General features: G+C 35.9%; 1 long non-coding RNA gene across 1 annotated transcript in view; it reads left to right on the forward strand.

Moving 5' to 3' along the window:
• Positions 1-8,047: 8,047 nt before the first annotated feature.
• LOC125776856 (uncharacterized) overlaps positions 8,048-24,012 on the forward strand; it is a 45,270-nt gene continuing 29,305 nt past the window's right edge. Inside the window, exons 1-2 of the long non-coding RNA XR_007422029.1 lie at positions 8,048-8,251; positions 19,445-19,485. This is a non-coding gene — a long non-coding RNA (uncharacterized LOC125776856). The remainder of the gene's footprint in view (positions 8,252-19,444; positions 19,486-24,012) is intronic.

The following is a 24,012-nucleotide window of genomic DNA, read 5'->3' on the forward strand; positions in this document are numbered from 1 at the left end:
TGCGCACAATTGTAATTTAATTGATGCCACTTAAGTGCAGGCGCTTGGAACAGGATCAACTTTGCCTGCAAAGTCTTTATGAATATAAATGAAGGGGTATGTATGTATGGTGGTATTATGGGCGGACGTTTGCGTGTTGGAAAGAGATTATGAAAGTGATTTCGTGAAATGAGTTTATTATTTTCGTGATAAGCCACACTAAAAATACATATTATATTCCTGTATTACAGATCTGCAAAAAAATACGCAGTTTTATCAATCAAAGAAACTTGCACTTTCAAATCTCAATAAAAGAAAGAATTCTTGAACTTTGAAAACGTAAAAAGCTTGAACGCAAGGTCGTGCCAAAGTGAGTTTGCAGTTCGGTGTGCAGTTTGGCACTTCTCGAGACAGCGGCAGTTGACATTTCCTTTTCGCCAATTTGCGCACAATGAGAATTCGCCGCCATAATTTCATAAAAACTCGTGATATTCTTTTTCTGTTGTTGCTGTCTTCGCTGCCGTAGCCTCGATTTCCTTGTGAAAATCAGACATAATTTTCTCTATCAGAAAATTGGAATCGCTTCATTTATTTGCTTTATTTCGTGTTTTGCAGTGCCGTGTGCATGGGGCAAGCTGACAGTACATTTCCGTATTCATTGAACTGTGAATGTTCAGTAAAGTGGTCCTTAAATAAACGAAGAAAGTATGTAAGTTGAACTGCCACATCTCAGCACATTTACTATTAAATTTCGAATGCAATCGGATATGGTTTAAGGTTGAACTATTTTGATTAAGTCATATGAATAAGTTTGATTTTTGCTGATGATAATTCTTACTTCCTAGATTATTTTATATTCCATACCAAAAGTCTATATGTTAGCCCTTATATTTACTTTTTATCTTCCACTAAATATTAATTTGAGCTTTAGAATAGAAAGGCAAATTTTATTCAAATAATAATGTATAAAGCTTATCAAAAATTTACAACCCATTTCAAACAGAGGTAAACTTGAAAATTTCGTACGCTTTTTTCCAACTCCGAATTTTACGTCATGTGCTCCACCCTTCAATTTAAAAAGTTAGATTTATTAATATTTCTCTTATTTTGATTCTCTAATACGTCGCTTCGTCACTGCGTACTGCGTTTACTATTTCACTGTGCACCTGTATCGCTATCTTTGAACTATACATTTTATACTGCACCTGCAGAGCGAGTCACAATCACCTATTCTTCCCAACAGCGCTCACACAAGTAAGTCGTAAAGTCCCCACAAATTGACCGCAGTGGCATTATGTAATTACACACGGTTGTTATTGCATGTTGAACGCGTCGGCACTCGTGTTCACGTCTGTCTATTCACATTTTCTACTCTCCGTCATTTACAAGCTTATTTCACGCTTTACCAGCGATCTTCTGCTGCTATGCTGTCTTAGATAACGGCACGTCATTGTCTGCTTCCTGTTCCGTGACGAGTACTCACCTTCTCGCTGTTCCATTTTTCGTTGTGCTCTTCCTATTTGTTTGTTTGTTCTTATCTTTCGTCTGTACATATTGACGTTTATTGAATATTCTCTTCTTTAATGCTTTTTTTAGTTCGCTGGTATTCTTCCTTTGCCTCAAACCCTTCCACAAGTGGATATTTCTTTCTGCTTGTCATGTAAGTGCTGATTGCTTTTGTCTGTTATTTTTTCCTTTAATTAAGTAAGCCAATTGCTCTTCGGGCTCTCGGTTCAAGCTGAAACATTCTCGCGCAGTGAGGTAGGAGGCGAGTAACTAAATTGCTTAACAACTCAACATTCTTGCTTCGTGACTCTGAAACAACTAACCGCTGTCCTGATGACAAGTTATTCTCTGAATTGATATCCTTTCATTCTTAAGCCAATGTGTATGTGGTGAATGGCTTCCGCTTGCAGACGTTGTTCGTTTCACTGACCTCTTTTTTATACAATGTCATAATTGAATTGAAGAAAATATGTTTAGAGCAACTGATTGAGTACTTTTCTGCTAACCTCTATATACACACATATGTTATCATGTAGTAGACGCCAGGATAAGCATCTTGGAAACGAGCACCACTAAAAAGGTTTGTTCACAGCTGAGTTATACTTGCAGCTTTACTTTATGGGAAAAGGAATTATACCTCGATAACAAAGAACGATGGTAAAAACTCGTCTCCCTTTATAAAAAGTCAGCAATTGAACAACCAAACGATTTTTTTTGTCTTTCCTTGAATTACATAATACCAAAAATACGAGGTATGACAATTAAGTAATGAGACTGATTCTATAAAAACCGTATATTTTAAATTTATTCTACAACTCTACCATCCCCTTCAAAGTAGTCCTCTTGGGCAGCTATACAGCGTCCGCGAGTACCCTCGTCACGGCCGCCTGGATGTCCGTAATCGACTCAAAATGGGTTCCTTTAACCACCGATTTTGTTTTAGTCACAGGGTGACATGTCGGGTGAATAAGACGGCTGTGGCAACACGGTGATCCCTTTAGAGGCCAAATACTGGAACACGCGTTGAAGGATCCAGTTACGAGCGATGTCTGGGCGCACCCTGTTGACTCGTTTTCGCAATCTTTCGAGTACTTGGCAATAGTAGACTTGATTCACAGTTTTCCATGGTGGAACGAATTCTTTGTGGACGCTTCCACGGCTATCAAAAAAGGCAATAATCATCGTTTTCACCTTCGACTTGCTCATGCGACCTTTTTCGGGCGTTGGCGCCCTCGAAACACCTGGGCACGACTAAGAGCACCATCACCATACACTCTTACAATTTTAGGGTATGTTTCCGAAGCTGTTTCGCCCAATCTGGCACAAAATTTTATCGCGACGCGTTGCTCTTGATTTCGTTTTTCCATTTTCGTGACGAGCACTGCAAACACACGTTCAACTTGACACAGCAGGCGAACAAGCTGGAGCGATGGTACACATCGCTCATTTGCTGCAAGACCGGCTTAAGTAAAAAAAATCGATTCTCCAGAAAACGCGCTTAAAGTTTTCAACTGACTACAACCTTACACGGTGACTCCAACCTTACACCTCTTCTCAAGCGGAGCATATAAAAGGAATTCATATTAATTTTTTACTCAAAATGAATTATGATATAACGAACAATTCTGCAGCATTAACTCAAAAATCACATTTTTTGATTTATGCCGGTCTTGCAGCAAATGAGCGATATGTATGTCAATGGAGAGATCCCTCACCTCCCCGGAAAAAGAAAAAATGAATTTCAAGGTCACAGGATTAAAATCAGTCTCAATACTTAAACCTCGTACAAGCTGAACTAGAGTTTGCTAAAAAATAACATACCGTAATTTTCTTTATGAACGTCGTGTTATAAGAAGTAATCCTCAGAAATATGAAATACATAGCTGGCTATATTAACAATTTTTTACCAGAACTTGTAAAATGGCGAACCAAAGCAACAACTGTTTTAAATGTAGTGTTCTCCCAAAAAAGTGCCTAAATTTAGTAAGAACTTACACCTCCTTAATATGCAAGTGTAGACTCTTTTGACACTCCCATTAATAACTCTGGTGCTGCTCCCAAATCGAAAGTTTTGAGAAGTAAACTTTTCGATCAAAGAAGATATTGAATTCCAAAATCGAAAATTTAATAGATTTAAATGAACTGGAAAACAAGAGATATTAGAGTTCACACTCTTATACAAATCTTCTTCATAAAACACAAAAAAAATTATATAATGAAGCATTGCATCCATTTAACTAATCTTGTTTTGAATTTGTGAATTTGTTCTGTTTTTATATTAATACCGAAATATAAAAAAACATACAAACAGTCTCAACAGATAATATACTGAAGGCGGAGTTTCGCTACCAAAATCATCATATACATATATACGTGTGTATATAATAGACGTTTCACACACAAATGATGACCACTGACGTAGAAACTAGAAGTTTAAAGGCAAATCTATTCTGTATGCATGATTGCGTTAACGTTCAGAGCACATGAGCCACCGTCAGTATGCACTGATGCAATGAATTTGTAACGGGTGATTTTTTTGAGGTTAGGATTTTCATGCATTAGTATTTGACAGATCACGTGGGATTTCAGACATGGTGTCAAAGAGAAAGATGCTCAGTATGCTTTGACATTTAATCATGAATAGACTTACTAACGAGCAACGCTTGCAAATCATTGAATTTTATTACCAAAATCAGTGTTCGGTTCGAAATGTGAAAATCCGCTTTTTTATCGACAAATTTTGTTCAGCGATGAGGCTCATTTCTGGTTGAATGGCTACGTAAATAAGCAAAATTGCCGCATTTGGGGTGAAGAGCAACCAGAAGCCGTTCAAGAACTGCCCATGCATCCCGAAAAATGCACTGTTTGGTGTGGTTTGTACGCTGGTGGAATCATTGGACCGTATTTTTTCAAAGATGCTGTTGGACGCAACGTTACGGTGAATGGCGATCGCTATCGTTCGATGCTAACAAACTTTTTGTTGCCAAAAATGGAAGAACTGAACTTGGTTGACATGTGGTTTCAACAAGATGGCGCTACATGCCACACAGCTCGCGATTCTATGGCCATTTTGAGGGAAAACTTCGGACAACAATTCATCTCAAGAAATGGACCCGTAAGTTGGCCACCAAGATCATGCGATTTAACGCCTTTAGACTATTTTTTGTGGGGCTACGTCAAGTCTAAAGTCTACAGAAATAAGCCAGCAACTATTCCAGCTTTGGAAGACAACATTTCCGAAGAAATTCGGGCTATTCCGGCCGAAATGCTCGAAAAAGTTGCCCAAAATTGGACCTTCCGAATGGACCACCTAAGACGCAGCCGCGGTCAACATTTAAATGAAATTATCTTCAAAAAGTAAATGTCATGAACCAATCTAACGTTTCAAATAAAGAACCGATGAGATTTTGCAAATTTTATGCGTTTTTTTTTTTAAAAAAGTTATCAAGCTCTTAAAAAATCACCCTATACATAACGTTTGAATACATTTATTGAAAGCAATGACACGTATATCATGCGAGTCATAACTGCTCGGCTTTTGGCACAAAACGTAAGTCCGTTGTATTAACTGAAATAGAACGCAGTCCACCTGGTCATCGTTGAAATATATGTTATGTAGCTCTACCGGTTACGTACATATATAGCTTACAAAAAATATTGATATTGCGAAAAATGTTGAATCTATAGAGCGTAGATGTTTTTACTAACATAGAGGTATTACAATCTGTTGCTTTGCCTACGTACAGTGCTTCAAAAAAATAAACGGCCGAAATGAAGAGCCAAAAATACCTTAGCCACACAGCTGTTTGAAGCTTTCTATACTAATAAGATCCGACTGGATAAAATTATTTAAATAAATAAATAATAATAAACAATAGAAAAAATTTGGTATCTGAATATCTAAAGCTTCTTCTTTTCTATTTTTATGCTTTGTTATTTATTTAAAATTTTTTTTGCAATCTTCGAAAAACAAAATAGAGTAGGTTTTTGCAAAAGCAGAGACAATGTCCACAAAAGTGTAATTAAGTGCAAAAAGTCTTAAAAAATGTGTTGTGATGTCGAATATATTTATTATATATACTAATAAGCTTTAAATATTTCGTGCTTGTGACTACTTCTAAAACACAAATTTTGTTAATTACTGTTGTATTTGCTGCCATACTTGTACTCGTAAATCTTTAGCTATAAACATATGGTGCATAGTTACTATATGTCAATATATCAGCCCTTATTGACTGGCGATAGAGAGTATTAGCCTACTACTCTTCGGATTCGAACGCCTATTTCTCCTACTTTTTGCAGCCGCAACACACCCATAGCCTTAGACACATTTGCTCCATGTCTGAATCGGCTTTTTTAAAATAACACACTTACATATGCATACATCCATATACTCGTATCTAAATATAGGTGCACAGGTAACGCGCGGAAGTAAATTTCCCAGTTGGCGGGTAAAAATAAATCTTTGCTTTTGCTGTCATTTCACAGGGAAAATATCGAACCGATTTTATGCGCAAACAAGTGTGTGACATAATACTCGTATAAGCCCTGTCTATCAGAAGTGGCTACATATCTATTGTGGGGTATTTATACAGTCTCTCATGTATGGAGAGAAAATTTAAAGTTTAATTCTTTGGAAATAACTATTACTTATAATAGTACTTTTCTTGAATATATTAGTTTACAAACGATATATAGGAATAACTACAGAAAAACTATAACAGAAAATAATTTCTGTTATTGTATATAAACAGCTACAGAATGTGGACATCAGTCATGTTTAGGGGCAAAGTTCTTGTTTGAGTACGTCTTTAAAAATTTATCCTTAATCAATTATCGTTCTATCATGAAAAACTTCTACTAAATTATTTAGTCGTTTATTGTCTCGTTAAAGCATATCTAACTTCCAATTTTTTGAAACACGTAAACCAATGTAATCCCTTAAACTTCGTTAAAAACGTTTTTTTTTTTAACAGTCGCAGGTCTGTACCACTACGGGTTAGGAACTTTTATTATTTTTTATGGGGACTCGAGAAGGATATGGTTCTATTTCCGACAGATTTTTTAAGATATCTTTCATTCTGTCCGGTTAAGGGTTCTAGGAAATAGATATGCCAAGTTCTGTTTTAGACGTCTATTTATTGCATTAAGCTATCATACCTTTCTTAAGTACGGAAGGTTCCATGAAAAATTTGATTCCGAACATCCAATTTGGCAATATTGATTCGATGTGAATTATTTCTTCAAAGATTCCTTTTAGGCAATAATCTACGCCAAATCTTGTGAATATATCTCCTGAAATGAAAACATTTCTAATGCAGGAACTTTATACAGATATTCTGTTTGTATGCCAGCTGTATGCTATAATCGTCTGATATCGACTATCGGCTGAAGTAGTTATGCATCCCACAGCGAACTATGATTTTTATTTTGTTATTTAACTAGTGGCAGGGTTACTGTATTTAAGTGCTTTTTTTTTTTAAAGCGGGTCAGTGGTTCAATTCCATTTCGTTGCAACACACATCTGCTTATTGTTCAACGCGCGCACTAAAGTTCTTCAAGGCATTCACGTTTTTACTCAAATTAGCATTTGTACGGACCTGCAGACTCATGTCCTGTTATCTGTTCATATGTTGCAACATCTTGTGATATTATAACAAGTAAGGAAAGGCAAAGTTACAATGTTATTAGTAAAACACGCTCTCGCATTTGCATTCGAAACCTCACATATTGGCTGAGGTATGTGGTATAAAGTCGAAAATCGGCTTATTAGGTATATGTGGTCTCAGGGCAGTATTGATACGATTCAACCCGGTTGTTGTTTACCAGATACTATTATGAGAAAAATATTACCTCCAAATTTCAATTACATGTCTCACACATTTACCGATATTTGTGGTGAAGAGTCAACTACTGTACTGTACTGGGGTCCTAATATTCCGTATTATGGGCTAGATTGGATTTGGAAAATTTTTGGCATAAAGTGGTATACTCTAAAAGCACAAAGTTTTATCCCTTTATATTAATTGTCTCTTGATTTACACTGGAAAGTAAATGAATCTAATGGAATTTAAAATTGTGTTATATGGAAATTTGGCGAGGTTTTCGTCCGATTTCGCCCATTTTCGCATTGTGACAAAGAAGTATCAGAATAATGCCACTGCAAAAATTTAGTCAAAATTAGTCCGGCAGTTCTCAACATAATTTAATTCAACTAAAAGTGGACGTCTAATGCCCATCGTATTTTAACCCCGTCTCCATAAAGCTTCTTATACCATCTCGGGTATAAAATTTTATGTCTCCCTATAGTTATTCATTGATTAATATAGGGAGTGGACACGATTATAATCCGATTTCGTCCATTTCTTGGATTTATTTATTTTTATTTAATAAATTTCCTCTCTGCTTTTATTTTAACCATAGAATTGTTTTTATATTGCGCAATATTAATAAATATATTTTTGGTTCATAAATTTGAGTACATTCCTTTGAAAGTTCGGTAATCACGTTCTATTCCCAATATTAAGATTTAATATTAAAAATACTTTGTAATTTCAGACCTCTGAATCAGTATTCATCGCAGCTGTTTCTCGGCTTAATCCAAGTTTGAAGAAAACTGAAAGTAAATCACTGCCTAGACGCATAGCAAATCTTTTCACGGAAACATACTGCGAGTGAACTGAAATTACTCGACATTGACTAATGTCTTCAAGTTAGTGGACCCAGATCCTGCATAGAGACTATTTTAATCATTAAATTATTCGGGGTGAGTTACAACAAGGAAAAATGTTAACAGTGTTCACACCGAAGCTAGCCCTTAACAAATACAATAATTTAATAATTATTAGTCAATCTGTATGGCAGGTATATGTTATAGCGATCCTATCTGAAAAATATGATCGAAGATTACTGTGATAATAATATATTGGGTTGTCAAAAAAGTCTTGCGGTATTTTCGCTAGCTGGCGCTGAAAACGCGCTAACACGTGTTTGATTGATTGTTGTTTCTTTTAAGTTCGTGAGTTATAGCGTTGCAAACATGGAGCAAAATAAAGAGAAAATACGGCATATTTTACAGTACAACTAAGATAGAGGCAAAAATGCATCTCAAGCCGCCAATAAAATTTGTGCAGTTTATGGACCCGATACAGTTTCCATTTCCACCGCACAAGGATGGTTTCAACGTTTTCGTTCTGATGTAGAGGTGATCGAAGATGAGCCACGCTCCGGAAGGCCTGTCGTCGAAAATTGCGATAAAATCGCTGAATTGATCGAAAGAGACCGGCATAGTAGAAAAAAAAACAAAAAAAAAAAAAAAAATAAAATAAAAATACCGTAAGACTTTTTTGACAAATATGCCAAATTTTGTGAAGATTTCCAGTTCAATAACAAATTTTTCCATACAAGAACAAGAATTGATGTCTAAGTTATAGACAGTTGTAAAATTTTATTTCGGAATGATATCCCAAAAACTGAGGAACTATATTGCGTATACTATAAACAAATTGACGGAGTTAGCTTCCGTTTAGGTACATATGTATATATTTTATAAGGTCTTTGGCGAGTCTGTTTGGCAAACTTAATATGATTGACTAGTCAAATTTGTTTCCTTAAAAATTGCATTATAAATTGCGACGTTGTACTATTAGTTCCACTGTCTTCTAAGCGACTAAAATCGCGGTATTACATTTTATGAGGCAAGTTCATTTTTATAATTAGCTAGTTGTCAGTTAAAATGCCTCTCATCATGTTGCTGAAGTGGTTATATGTATGTGCGGCCTTACAACAAACGCAAGATAGTTTACGTATGGATGTATGCGTGCATATATTTTTTGCAAAAAGCCAACTGCCGCTGAAGGGGCAGCCATTTCTAAGGCTAAAACATGGCCAAGCCAACAACATTACGTCGCATGTCTCGTTGCCGTACACGAACCTGGACCGCAAGTTGCGTATGGCATGGTGTTGGTGACGTGATGTAAACAGCAATGAAAAAATGTATGTCATTGTCACATCTCTTAGTTACTTGGTGATTTTTTATTACTTTTGTTTTCAGAGTTTTTAATTAAAACGTAAGGTTTGTCAAGTCAGTCGTTTACTTTCTTTTTTGCATCTGTTTTATGTGCTGCAAACGTTGCTGTGGTGATTATTGTTCATTTAAGGCTTTAAGAGGATTAATTACATAAGATTTTAATGCATTGTCGATGCTGGTAAAGTGTTGCGCTTCAGTCACATTTATATACATTTCGATATCAAGTCATAGGTTTGTCATAGTATACTTTAAGTTCCAAAATTTATTGTCCGAACTTTGAAAATGAAATTGAGGTAAGGTACTATATTTACGTATTAAGCATATAAGTATATATGTATGTATGTATGATTTGTTTCCACATATCTACCCACTCTTTAACTTTTGTAAATGATAAAATGATGGAAAAAGACTTAGATGATATTATCTCAGAACTATATAGCTCCCTGCATTGGGAAATATTTAAGATTTCTGAAATATCTGATTTGACACTTTCATATAATTTATTAAAATATATATTCTTCCTAATTTACCCCTTTATATTACATACATTGAGGATATGTACGTTTTGGAAATGAGGTCCTGAATTCATTTACTTCCATCTGTATTTGGTTTCTACAATATAACTCCGGTAAATCGATTCAAATAGAAGAATAGTACATAGTATCACTCCTTATTCTTCATTCTTCTTTTAGTTAAACCTATCATATATTTGCCTCTTTTTGGCAAGACTGTGATCTGTGTCTCGTTAGTCCTTTTCAATAAAATATTTACAGAATTCTAAATAAACAAGTCTTTTACTCGCCTGTAACCTTTTAAAAGATATGCGTGAGTCACATTAAGAGCACAAGCTCTTCCCTAAATACTACTCCCGAATGTGCGTTAACTGTTGAAAATATATGCAAAGCGATTCTTACAGTTGATTGGCACAGCACATTAATTATAACCTGCTCACCTGCTCTACCAGTAGAAAGCACACGCGCACGAAATAGCCTCTTTTATTAAAAAAGCAATTCCTTGTGTTTTTTGCAACATCCCACCCTTGAAATTTATAAAGTTTGGGCTCCCAGCTGCCAAAAGAAACTAATCCACTACAAAGGCAACAAAAACGAAGCTTTATAGCGTGCATATTTAATGAGCCGTTGAAAGTGTTTGAGCAGCAAAATGAGCTCACCAAGTGGAAGCACGCGCCATAGCAGCACGACAGGGCGAGAGCTCGGTTGTTTTAAGCTCACATTAGTACTACATTTTTTTGCTGTGAAGCGCTGGCGAGGTCCAACACTAACTGTTACTATTATTATTGTTAAAGTTTTATTGTTTATTTTTGTAGTGGTTTACCTTCGACACCAATGGCGCTGTGTTGTTGATAGCGCTATTTGTGTGTGCGAAGTTTTTCTTGAAGCCCCCGACAATGACCCTTAATGCTCACTGCTCACTTTCGGCCAATGTTTTAAGCTATATTGCTACTCAACTGCTGGCCACGATTAGCGTCAACATTCGTGTATATATTTACTACTTGTATATACAGAATATTATTTATTCTCTGGGCTTTGATTTCACTTGGCATTTTCATTTTCAGCTTACTTTCACGCCATGATTAGCTAGCGGCCACAAGCATATACTCGTACTTACACAACGCCCATACACAACTCCCAAGAGACTCACATGAAAGGCGCAAGTATTGCCAATGCCACCAGCATATTTCCGGCAGCAACACTTGTACCACTTGGCCAAGGCAATACTTTTCTTTCCCTTCCTTCCTATTCCCCAGCTCGGGCGTGCACCTAGTTGTGTGTTGGGTGTGTATAATGAGGAAAATAATTGGCAATATAAAATGCTAGAAAAAAGTGGCAGGAAAAGAAAGTAATAAAGTTTAATATTGAAAAGGGAAAAAAGTGGCCCCTCGGAGTTGCACCGATTATACATATGTACAGCCTTAAGTCTAACTACAAAATAGGTGTGTAACCTACATATATAAAGGGTGTTTTTTTAATATTTTTTAAGAAGAAATAAAACGCATATAATTTAATGTTATGGCCAACAACTAGCTTTAATACAAATATAAGTATTTGATATTTTGTTATAAAATTATTTTGGGTCGCTTTGACTGTCTCCAATATATTCAAGTAGAGAGGACCAAATTTTCTATTACTTTTTGTAGCGATGGAGGCCATACGTATGTATCAGCAATAACGCGTTGAATACTCCTCTCCAATGTATTATTCATTTCGGACTTCTTTGCAAAAAACTTCATTTTTGAAGAAATATGTATCAATAATTTCCTTTGCCTATAGAGTATACCAAACAATAACTTTTTGTAGAGGTAACGGCGTCTTAATTATAGTTTCTAGATTAACAGCACTCCAAATGCGATAATTTTGTTCATTAACCTACCCATTGAAACTAACGCGAGCTTCATGACTAAACAAATCTTTTTATGAAATCGGAAATATCGTAAAATGTAAGCGATGTTTCAAACTCTGTCTGTGTAATATAAACTGGCAAATTAGACTGAGTAATAAATAAAGTAACAGCTGTCAAAAGGACCAACCCCGCAAAGAATATTGCCTTACTGAAAACCACACGCCTAAAAAAACACCCTGTAAGCTTAAGTTTTTGTAAACTAAAAATATTGGTAAACATGTAAAAATCGTAATTAGTGAAAAGCTTCTTACTGCGTTCGAACCGCTCTCTGAGACTTTTATGTGAAAGCTCAGTGAGTTGAATTAATTTGCATTATTTTAATATTCAGTAATAACTGCTTTAAGTGTTTATTTAAGCACTCCTCTGCTCTAATGTAATTATTTGTGATTTATGGTTTACGCTGAGAACAGTGTTAGCTGTATTTTTAAACTCCATCTCCAAAATTAACATTGCAATAGGTCTCAAATTGAACCAGTTTTAAAAGTATATATTTTTTTACCGTCAATGTAGTACTCGATAATGAAATGCAAATGCAGATATTGAGTGGAGAAAAATGAGATATATTCGAATCACATAAGGTGTCGACGGAATCAAATTATTACCAGAAACAATTTTTATGACCTGATTTGTCCCAATAACAGGAAATAAATTAGGAAAAGATTATGATATATGTCATACACTTACAAAGTAATACACGCTAGGTGATCCCAGTAGATTCTTTAATAAAAATGATATCAATGTTCAAAACTGCTGATTTCATTTAAATTTGATAGAATTTTCTAAAATTTAAAAATGACTTTTGTAGAGTACCAAAGTGAAGAAGTCCGCCGGCTTGATTTGTGTGCTAATACTTTTAATATAATAAAGTCTTCTTGTGAATTTTCGAACTATGACTTATGAATGACAACTGACAAGATGAAGTAAATACTATCAAAAAAAAATCTGTCAAGTCTGGAGTAACGAATCGAATAAACAACCATAAATCAGTTTCACTCGCTAACATAGTTACTACTGTCGCATGTATTTCTATGGATCATACCACCGGGTTAAAACATAGCATGTACAAAAGTTAAGAGTCGAAGCAGACATGATTATCGTGCAGACTGGTGAACATGAAACTCAGGGCTTCGGTGGTTTTATGTGGAAAAGGCATGGTGTAGTCCTTTCAAATCACTTAGTATTAAATATTTATTATAGGGAACTTAATAAAGTCTTACGCGGGACATCTGAAAGACTTTTGAATGAAAAATAATTTCAGGAGATTTCTTGGAACCCTTTGCTTTCTGCGAGGTTAGCCTTACTCTAAACGCAGGAGTTCTAAGTTCTCAAGTTTTATGGTTTAATATGATGTGCTAGGCGACTGTATGCCTTGCCAAAATTGAGTAGGAGAAAGATGCTGCAGCTCATTTAGATATATAGGTTAAATTTATTATCGGATGTTTTAGAATTTTCTTGGAAGAAGATGGTCTAACTCAACGTAACTTTAAAAGGAACTCGCTCGTACACACGCTCACTTAACTCAAAACATTGCGATACCTAAAGTACATTCTTCATTTCCTCAACAATTTAGCTATGCTGTTTGACCTCTTACTTTAATTTTCGACACAATCGTGCATTACTAAATCCGATTAAAAGCTGTGAGTAAAAGTTAATATTATATTTTAGACATATTTTTCTCAACAAGACATTATCTATGCTTTGACATAAAATTATGTTGAAAATCAATGCTATTGAGACCAGCAAAAGTCTGTCAAGGGGCTTGCCCCCACTGAACTGAAATGAAATGAAAGTGAAATGAAATAGTGAAAACGAAAGTGTCGCGAATGTCGAGAAAATGAAAAAAATTATCTGTTTGCTGCTTGGTGATGCATTAAAGCTGCTTTGAAAACAAACGCGTCTGCCTGCACTTACTTAACCACATTTTTGTGAATTCGTTTTTATCGCTCCCCATAGCAATGGAGCTGGAGTACTTGAAAAATTGTTAAATGCTTCCGCTGCAGAGATTCATCAAAAGAGACAACAGCAGCAGCAATAGGAGCAGCGCAGCGTCAGCCGAAAGCAATGAAAGATAAAATAATGCCAGCGGAAGATCGAAAATGAGGTCTTTTGCGTAATGTGTGTTTATATGTGTGTACTTTCCGCGTTCGTGGTTATGTTAGTGAGATCTTTTAGCTCACAGCTTGCATATATATTATTATGTAGTATGTAAGTATGTCATGAAAGAAAGCCGATGGCTTCCGCGAGCTCATCAAAAGAAAGTGAGGGCGTTTGAGTGTGATGAAAAATTAAAAATCACAGTAAGAAAATATGCAGCACAAAAACGATACATTAGAGGAATCAGGTTTCGATGGCTCGATGCACAATTTCGGCTGGAATTGCGGCTATAGTGCGCTTAATGTTCTCTTCGAGCACCTTGAGCGTTACAGGTTGATTGGCGTAAACCTTTTATTTAATAAATCCGAATTTAACTAGTTCGTTTCTCGAAATTAATGAGTCTCCAAACTTTGCTTGCATTATTTTCAGGCTTAGAATGTAAAACGTGAGGCGGTGCACCGTATTGTTGGATATAAAGAATTCCAAAAGTCAGTCAGCATGGTGTTATACCGCTCGGTATTAAAGCCAGTAACATATCCTGCCTCAATTAGGAATAAGTAAGATCCGATGTTGCCGCCAAACCACATCGCATCAATACGTTGGTCTCTGAAGATACAATTGCGATTTCTGAACCGCACGAGCATTTCACGCTCCCTAATAACTATAATTTGTTTTTATGAAGCCAATAAGACAAAAATTTGTCTCTTCCGAGAATGCTGTGTTCTGTCCACAGCACCATTACTACTTACCTGCTACTTACCCACGGACGTAAATGTGCATAATAGTCTTGGGCAAATTCTAGGTGTTGCACCAAAGTTAATCACGATGAATTGGCAAACCTTACTGAACATACTGACAGAACTTGACATAAATCCGTAAATAAACCTGTCCACAACGCTGTATGTAAAATAACAGGCAAATGATTATTTTACCTTCCTTCAATATAGTTCGTCTTAGTCCTAATTGCTTCCAGCAAGATCAGACAATTCGCCACTTTGGGCTTGTCTATTACTATAACTCTTCTTTTCGTACACCTCCCATTTAGCACAATTCATATTTTGCATGCTTGAAATTAACATGGTGAGTAGCGGAAAATGCCTTAAGTGTTCAATGCTTTTTGACAAATTCAACGGCATAGCGGATTTATCAAATCCATGCGTTAACAAAAGGTCCCTTTTTAATGCGTTGATTTTTGTTGAGAATTGCTGATAATTGATATTAACGGGAAGGTGATTTTTTGAGGTTAGGATTTTCATTCATTAGTATTTGACAGATCACGTGGGATTTCAGACATGGTGTCAAAGAGAAAGATGCTCAGTATGCTTTGACATTTCATCATGAATAGACTTACTAACGAGCAACGCTTGCAAATCATTGAATTTTATTACCAAAATCAGTGTTCGGTTCGAAATGTGTTTCGCGCTTTAATTTTGTTCAGCGATGAGGCTCATTTCTGGTTGAATGGCTACGTAATAAGCAAAATTGCCGCATTTGGGGTGAAGAGCAACCAGAAGCCGTTCAAGAACTGCCCATGCATCCCGAAAAATGCACTGTTTGGTGTGGTTTGTACGCTGGTGGAATCATTGGACCGTATTTTTTCAAAGATGCTGTTGGACGCAACGTTACGGTGAATGGCGATCGCTATCGTTCGATGCTAACAAACTTTTTGTTGCCAAAAATGGAAGAACTGAACTTGGTTGACATGTGGTTTCAACAAGATGGCGCTACATGCCACACAGCTCGCGATTCTATGGCCATTTTGAGGGAAAACTTCGGACAACAATTCATCTCAAGAAATGGACCCGTAAGTTGGCCACCAAGATCATGCGATTTAACGCCTTTAGACTATTTTTTGTGGGGCTACGTCAAGTCTAAAGTCTACAGAAATAAGCCAGCAACTATTCCAGCTTTGGAAGACAACATTTCCGAAGAAATTCGGGCTATTCCGGCCGAAATGCTCGAAAAAGTTGCCCAAAAATTGGACTTTCCGAATGGACCACCTAAGACGCAGCCGCGGTCAACATTTAAATGAAATTATCTTCAAATTTTATGCGTTTTTTTTTAAAAAAAGTTATCAAGCTCTTAAAAAATCACCCTTTATATGTATGAGTGAGTGCAACAACACTTCCAGCTGTGCAGTGACTGCGGCTGAAATCGCTGAAAGGCAATATGCCGGATTAAGATGATACTCGTGGTGTGAAAGCGAAGAAATCACAGATGAATAAGAGCCAGTCGAAGAAATATAGTCAAAGGCGGTAACTAAAACAGTTCTTGAAAAATGTAACGAAACAGTAGCTCCAATAGAGGATTGCGATACGCATCAGAATTAATAGAGAATGCTTTCCTGACAATTTTGTGTATTTAAATGGCTTAAATCGGGTCAATACTTCTTTGAGTCTCCATATAATTAATTTAAAGATTTGCAAACTTCCAAATGACTTTATGCTGGATGTATCGCCAAATATTTAAGTTATCTCAATGAAAATGAGAACGTTTTTTATTCATAACAGTGTATCTTTGTGTCTAAAATATATATAATTGGGTGAAAACTTGACCTAGCCCTGAGATATCAATTTCATAAAATTTCGAACATCCGGCTGACATTGCTTCGAGATTTGTATGTGAGGTACTTTAATGAAATAGATAATAGATAAAACCGTGCCGATACTACCCTTACTCCCATGTACAGGTACCAATACCTTTTTTTCGAGTTCTTCTATCATTTCTTTTATACCAAAGCAGTGATTTTAGAAATTTTGATTTGTCTTCTTAGAGTCTAAAATCACTTGCAATCAAACCAAGTTTTATTTAGATCGTTCTATCTAAAGGTTTGCGTTACTCAATACCTGGCCTATAGGTCAGGTAGATATAAAAAGAACTTCACTACCATTTTCAGTGATTTTGTAATGATAATTCTACTGGAAATGCATAATTTAAAAGAGAATGTTATCTATTGTGATATCAGTATATCAACTTTAATAAAAGAGTTGTTGGGAAGGACAAACAACAAACAACAAACGAACACACAAAATGAGCAAAGCCGCTTAAGCTTACGGCATAGGATTTGTCAATTTACTTTTACCTTTTCCGGTTTTTGTTTATTTTCCTTTACACCTGCTTTGTCTGGCAGGATGGTCACTTCTTTATTATTACCCTTAAGTACACAAACTGACAAAATATAGTAAATGTAACAGAGTAGTATGACAGATAGGATGGGAGTTGGGTAGAAGACAGAGGAAGTTATAATTGTCAACTGAAATTGAGTGAGGTGAGTATATATATATATGTATGTGTGGTATGCATGGTTTGTGCTCTGAAAAGATACCTATATACCTTTATACCATATTTATTATATAACATATATATGTATCTCCCTTCAACAGCTGACGGTATATGAAATTTTGTAAGTGTACAAGTTTATATTTTTATATGCGTCATTTCCAAGGGTAAAGGCTGTATATTGGATTGAGTCGACCTTATTCCAATGTATTTAGATTTCTCACAAAAGGTGGTGGTTTACATAATAGACGGAAGTTTTTGCTTGCGGATATTTGGGGCGTGTTTAAATTGTGCAAATTAAGCTGAGTCTTTGCTCAAAATATATGTATTTGGGTGTGTGTGTCTATGTTGATGTTTATTATTGTATCCTAATTAAGTTGAATAAATTTGTGAAGAAATTAAAATTATTTACTTAAGTGAGTGTCTTTTAGTTCCCAACCTGAGTAATTGGAACCCCCTTTTAATGAGCAGACACCTTCGTGAGGCGCCACTTTGTTGAGTGTTTTGTTGAGCGTTTTCTTGAATATTATGAGATTGTTTAGGGGACTGAGGTTATAAATAGCATTCAAGAAAATGAACCAATTGTTTGTATGAAAAGCTTTTTCATTTCATAAAATATTTTCATTAAATTCGGCATAAATTGTTATTTAAATCAATAGCGTAATCTCCGAGGAAATTGTTCAAACCGGTCACTACCAACACAATGAAACAATGCAAATCAAGGTATCGTAAGGAATGCAGGAGGGCATACATACATCTGATGGGTGCTTTTGGTCGGAATTTTAGCTGATAAAGATTTTTAAAATAAATGAACACTCACACTCATAAATGAACATGCACCTCAGGAAATTTGAATTTTCCACAAGGAACTTTTTTGTTTTAGTTGTAAGATGGAACAAAGGAGCTCTATTTTCATGGTTTCACATACGACTGTGAACTCTGTATAAGCAAACTCAATTCTTATAAATTTTATTTCTCACAATTATATTGGTTTTACGACCTACGATTTTGCTTATCGTTCAATCATTAAATTAAAAAAAAAAACAGATTTATGAACATGTTTTTGTTCGTCGAGAGAGGACTTTACATCTCCATTACCTACTTAGTCCGAAATAGCACCTTTTGGCAAGAGATATTCTGCGTTGGATTTCGAGACTGGCATTGTTTGTAGTACTAATGCTGGAGGCAAGATTGACGAAATAGACTACGGCTTCGAAGTTATGACTGTCAATAGAGACGTGGGTACCTAGGCGTGAGTGCGACGACAGTTTGTTTGACGACAGGAGATATTTAGTCTTGCCCTCGTTCGCGACCAGGCCCATTTGCTTCACTCTGTGCATATATTCCATCTGATTAATAGTCCTTGCATACTCCTATGTTACTTCAACTAAAGTTTGGTCAGACCTCCGTAATGAATATGTGAAAACGCAAACGAATTTAAATAAAGAATTTGCAGAAATGAAGTGTTGCAATCAGTGCGGAAAAATTCATTAACGCCTTGTGGCTGCAACACAAACTGAAACTAACAGTTAGAGCGCAAATTAGCCAAATAGCAATCAAAAAACTTTTAGGGTCAGTTGAGAAAAATCTTCAGGAAAAAGCACAAAAATAAAACTCTGCAACATGTTGCTGTCATTTGCATTTGTATGTGTTGGAAAAAAGTTCACAGGAACAGCGGAGAATGAAATGAAACAGGCGAAAACATCAGTGAGTGGCGAAAAAATGTTTTTCTTTGCTTCTTCAACAGTCACACAGCACATACCATCAATTGTTATTGTTATTGCTTCGGTTGCGGCATTGACAGCTTGAGGTTTACTTGTTTTGGAACTTCTAGTCATACCCAAAAAAGACTGGGGACGCAGATTAACGAACGAAACGGCGCATATTTTACTAAATCCGATCACTGTAACACTTTTTATAAAGCATTGAATAAAGAGCAAAAAGGCGGAAGGGAGATATTTAACAACCTAATATATACATATACACCTATCCATTATCAATAAATTATTTATAATGTAATTTATTCTTCCCAATTTTCTGTAAAGCAATTAGTTTTTCATTTAGCAATTTTGGTATTGTTGTCCTTATCTCATTACACATAAACATATGTTAACTAATAATTTTTCTCTTTTGCAGGATTTTCTGGCTAATACCTGTGCTTACATATATATGTTTTGGTAAGTTTGTGAAAATAAATAAAATTTATATGTAAAAAAGTTTTCTAAGAAAAATGATAAATGTTTTGTCATGTTACTGAGTAAAATATATTTATCATAACCTAAAGGGATTTTGTGTTGAAAATTGTTCTGAAGACAGATTAGATCTTTATATATAGTATCAATTGGAACTTCTACACCCTTTCATGTGTCTGGCAAGTTGATTTGTATTAATATCAGATAATTTTCTATATTGGCAAAAGGATCCAAATTCTTCAATTTCAGACATGCCAAAAGGAAACAGAAGAGTATAAAATGCAGAGAATATTCAACCCCCACATTTTCAAACAAATCGGACTGTAGGGATTATTCACAAGTTACTTTTCACTCTTCCTTCCACCTCGCTTACTTAATATACTTTTTTGTATTCGTTCGCAGCAAAAGTGCCAGCTGTTACACATTTAACACGCTGACATGTGTGCTTTGTGTTTTGGAATTCATGCATCCACTCCAGCACATGCGTTGCCACGGTGCAATTTAGTTTGGTGGTTATATGCGCCATTGCCAGTCATAATGGCTAACTAATGCTTTTGCGCCTTTCTTTTGTTATTCATGCAACAGCAGAGATTGATGGGTTCATAGTATTGGTAAACGGGTTTTCCAAAGGATCCAACCCTCACTTCCGCATATCTCGCGTTGCATACGATTGTAGTTGTTGCTATGCTAATGTTTGTGATATTTTGTGTGAGCCTTTGTTTGCTTAAATCGCTCGGTTGTTTGTCCACAGCCTGCAACCATCACAAAAACAATCACTTCACACTTCATATTCCACAGTTTTGGTTTTCATTTGAGCGTGGCGGGCAGTTGGCTGCAGCCTGCGGTTAGCGCAAACATGGCGCAGCAGCATGTGCGCGCGATAACAACTTCTGGTTGAGCGTGTTTTGGTCTAAATGAGTTTTCCCACTTTTATGTCAATATTGCTTTGTTGTGATTTTTTTTTGCTGATGTAAGGAGAAAATCAGCTAATGTGAGCTTTTTTTTAATGGGTTATCTTTTATCACTTATCTTTTTGAAAAAGACTTTACTTTTTGGAAAACCTGTATAATAAAACAACAATTATGCATACGTATGCAATTTTCACGTGGCTTTTCATTCCAGTTTCGCTTCGTTGATAGCATTTTAAAAATTACTATTTCATTCTCTGGCACTCTTCGTAGCCAAGCTATACGCATTCCTCACTCTGACAGCAAATCATCTTCAGTGCTTTTGATTACACTTGATACCCTTGTTTGATCGGATTTTTTGTACTTTAGCTGCTCCAACTTTACCAAGTTGAAGGTGTGAACCGAAGTTTATTCTTCCAAATTCTTTAATGAAACCCTAACAGAGTTTAATAATATAAATATATAATATGTATCAACCCGGTTTTCAAGGTAACACTTTTACGCAATTGAAAGAATATATTATTTGACATATAATGGTATAATATAAACTAAACCCCTTCTGGGAATAATCCATTTATTTTCTCCTGGTATTGTATGGAATACCATTCCAGCAATTTTGCGGTATCGCAAAAGTTTCGCTGAATTATTTAGTTGTTTCCACTTCCACCTCGTACACATACTCGTACTTTAACTGATATGCGTGCGACTAAATATTAAAAGTTGCGTGCAAATAAATTTGCTTGCTGAGAAGTTTAGCGTTATTGTCGCATAAGCAATTTTGTTAAATGCTGAATAATGCTGAATTACCCTAAGCACATATGCCGACCATAAAAATTTAACAAAATGCAAATAAGCGTTTCATTACTTCATTATTATGTGTAATAGAGCAAATACACACACAGTTTCATTCGCCACATACAAGCTATGTGCGTATATTTGTTTGCTTGCCTGCGAAATAAGACCAATAAACATTGTAATAAATGTAAATACTCACGTAACGGTGATTTTTTTGAGGTTAGGATTTTCATGCATTAGTATTTGACAGATCACGAGGGATATCAGACATGGTGTCAAAGAGAAAGATGCTCAGTATGCTTTGACATTTCATCATGAATATACTTACTAACGAGCAACGCTTGCAAATCATTGAATTTTATTACCAAAATCAGTGTTCGGTTCGAAATGTGTTTCGCGCGCGTGTTTTGTTCAGCGATGAGGCTCATTTCTGGTTGAATGGCTACGTAAATAAGCAAAATTGCCGCATTTGGGGTGAAGAGCAACCAGAAGCCGTTCAAGAACTGCCCATGCATCCCGAAAAATGCACTGTTTGGTGTGGTTTGTACGCTGGTGGAATCATTGGACCGTATTTTTTCAAAGATGCTGTTGGACGCACCGTTACGGTGAATGGCGGTGAACTTTTTGTTGCCAAAAATGAAGAACTGAACTTGGTTGACATGTGGTTTCAACAAGATGGCGCTACATGCCACACAGCTCGCGATTCTATGGCCATTTTGAGGGAAAACTTCGGACAACAATTCATCTCAAGAAATGGACCCGTAAGTTGGCCACCAAGATCATGCGATTTAACGCCTTTAGACTATTTTGGGGCTACGTCAAGTCTAAAGTCTACAGAAATAAGCCAGCAACTATTCCAGCTTTGGAAGACAACATTTCCGAAGAAATTCGGGCTATTCCGGCCGAAATGCTCGAAAAAGTTGCCCAAAATTGGACTTTCCGAATGGACCACCTAAGACGCAGCCGCGGTCAACATTTAAATGAAATTATCTTCAAAAAGTAAATGTCATGAACCAATCTAACGTTTCAAATAAAGAACCGATGAGATTTGCAAATTTTATGCGTTTTTTTTTTAAAAAAAGTTATCAAGCTCTTAAAAAATCACCCTTTATAAAACACAAGCATGTGAGGAAGATGAAGCACTCATACGCCGTGGAGCACGTTTAATCGCAGGGTCATTGTGAATCTTTTAGAAATACTAAAATACTACCTTTTCAATTGTCCATTTTAATGTTAATGTTTTTATACTCTGAACAGGATATATTAAGTTTTCTCTTCAAAAATTATAGAGACTTTCTGAAATAAATGTCGGTAAACGGATTGGTATACTCATCTCTCGTCCTAAAAAATTTATACACTGAATTGCATTTTCTTGGCAAGGAGAATGTCAGTATGACTTTCTACCAAAAATCGAGGTGAAGTGCCTAAAATATAAATTGTTTTTCCTCAGTTAATCGTCATTCCACAAAGAACTTGAACACCAGGTGAAGGTGAGTGGAAGAGCCAATAAAGTATTTTTCCGAGAAATTACTATTAGATTTTCTCCAACAAAATTTAATTTCAAAGTATGTATTTATGCTCACACTTGTCTATGTTATTTTGGTTGTATGGTAAAAGAAATTATTGCTCACTTCCACAAACATTTATTGGCCTTGCACCAGTAAGCATCGCAATTTCCTTTCAAATTGCATTACCTGCACACTAGATTGAGGCACAAGTGATGCAACAGATTTGTCCATCAACCGGCAGCCATCAGCCGCCAACGCCAATCGTGAATTTAGCCGATAGTGAATTGCAATGTTTCCAATGTTTTTGCACAACAACACATACTTACGTACGTCAATCCTATTACCTTCGTGTTGGGATTTGACGTGCAAAGTAATTTCACTAACACCATCGCTGAGAGGTGCCGGAGTGGATGTATAACTTCATTTATCACACTTGGCGTGATAAGCTACAAATCAGCCACTTTTGCCGGTAATGCACCGAGGAGCAATTGTTTTTAACGGTGCTGCGCTGCTTGTGGGGTTGTCGCTAACTATGTTAAACCCCAGCTCTGTATGGTCGGCTAACTATTTATGTACATATGTATTGGCAGTGTAGAATTTTGTGAACAGTGTGTTGTTTTATAAAAAATTTAGTCAAAACGCATTTTTAAATAAATATTGGGCAGAACACTTACATTAAAATTTTTATACAATTCAAGCCTTTTTCTTTAGGATTTTTTGATTTTTTTTTATATATTTATGTAAGTTATATAGTTATATAAAAATATCGTCTAAATAAAAAATATTTTCCGGAGAGTGGTGAACTGAACACATTACTCCAGCTGTTCAAACATATTGGGCGCACTGAACTACTGAAAAAATTTTTTTTTAAATCCTTGCAGTTGTCGAAATATGTACCGAGGACTTATATGTAGGTTGTATAACCGCAAGCCCAATAATTTTCACTTTGTACTATGCCACAGCGAAAACTTGCAAATTGCATCAACTGAACTGAACCACACGCCCAAACATCTGCATTGGAATACATGTGTAGGTATGATATGTTAGATAATGCGCATTTCGCTGCAACTCACACGCTTGCTGCAAAGCGGGTATGTAGTTTGCTGTATTTCAATTTCGACTGACGATGGATGTCGACTTGTAGCAGTAACTGTTCATGCACAACCAATTGAGCGCCTTAAGCGAGTTGCCAATTGACTGCATTTGTATGTGTATATGTACATATATATGTTGTGCGTATATAGACATACATATAGTACGATGCTTGTCAACATGGATCCTAAGGTAAATCAGAACAAATG

The sequence above is a fragment of the Bactrocera dorsalis genome, chromosome 2, assembly GCF_023373825.1.
Source record: "Bactrocera dorsalis isolate Fly_Bdor chromosome 2, ASM2337382v1, whole genome shotgun sequence".
Lineage (NCBI taxonomy): Eukaryota > Metazoa > Arthropoda > Insecta > Diptera > Tephritidae > Bactrocera > Bactrocera dorsalis.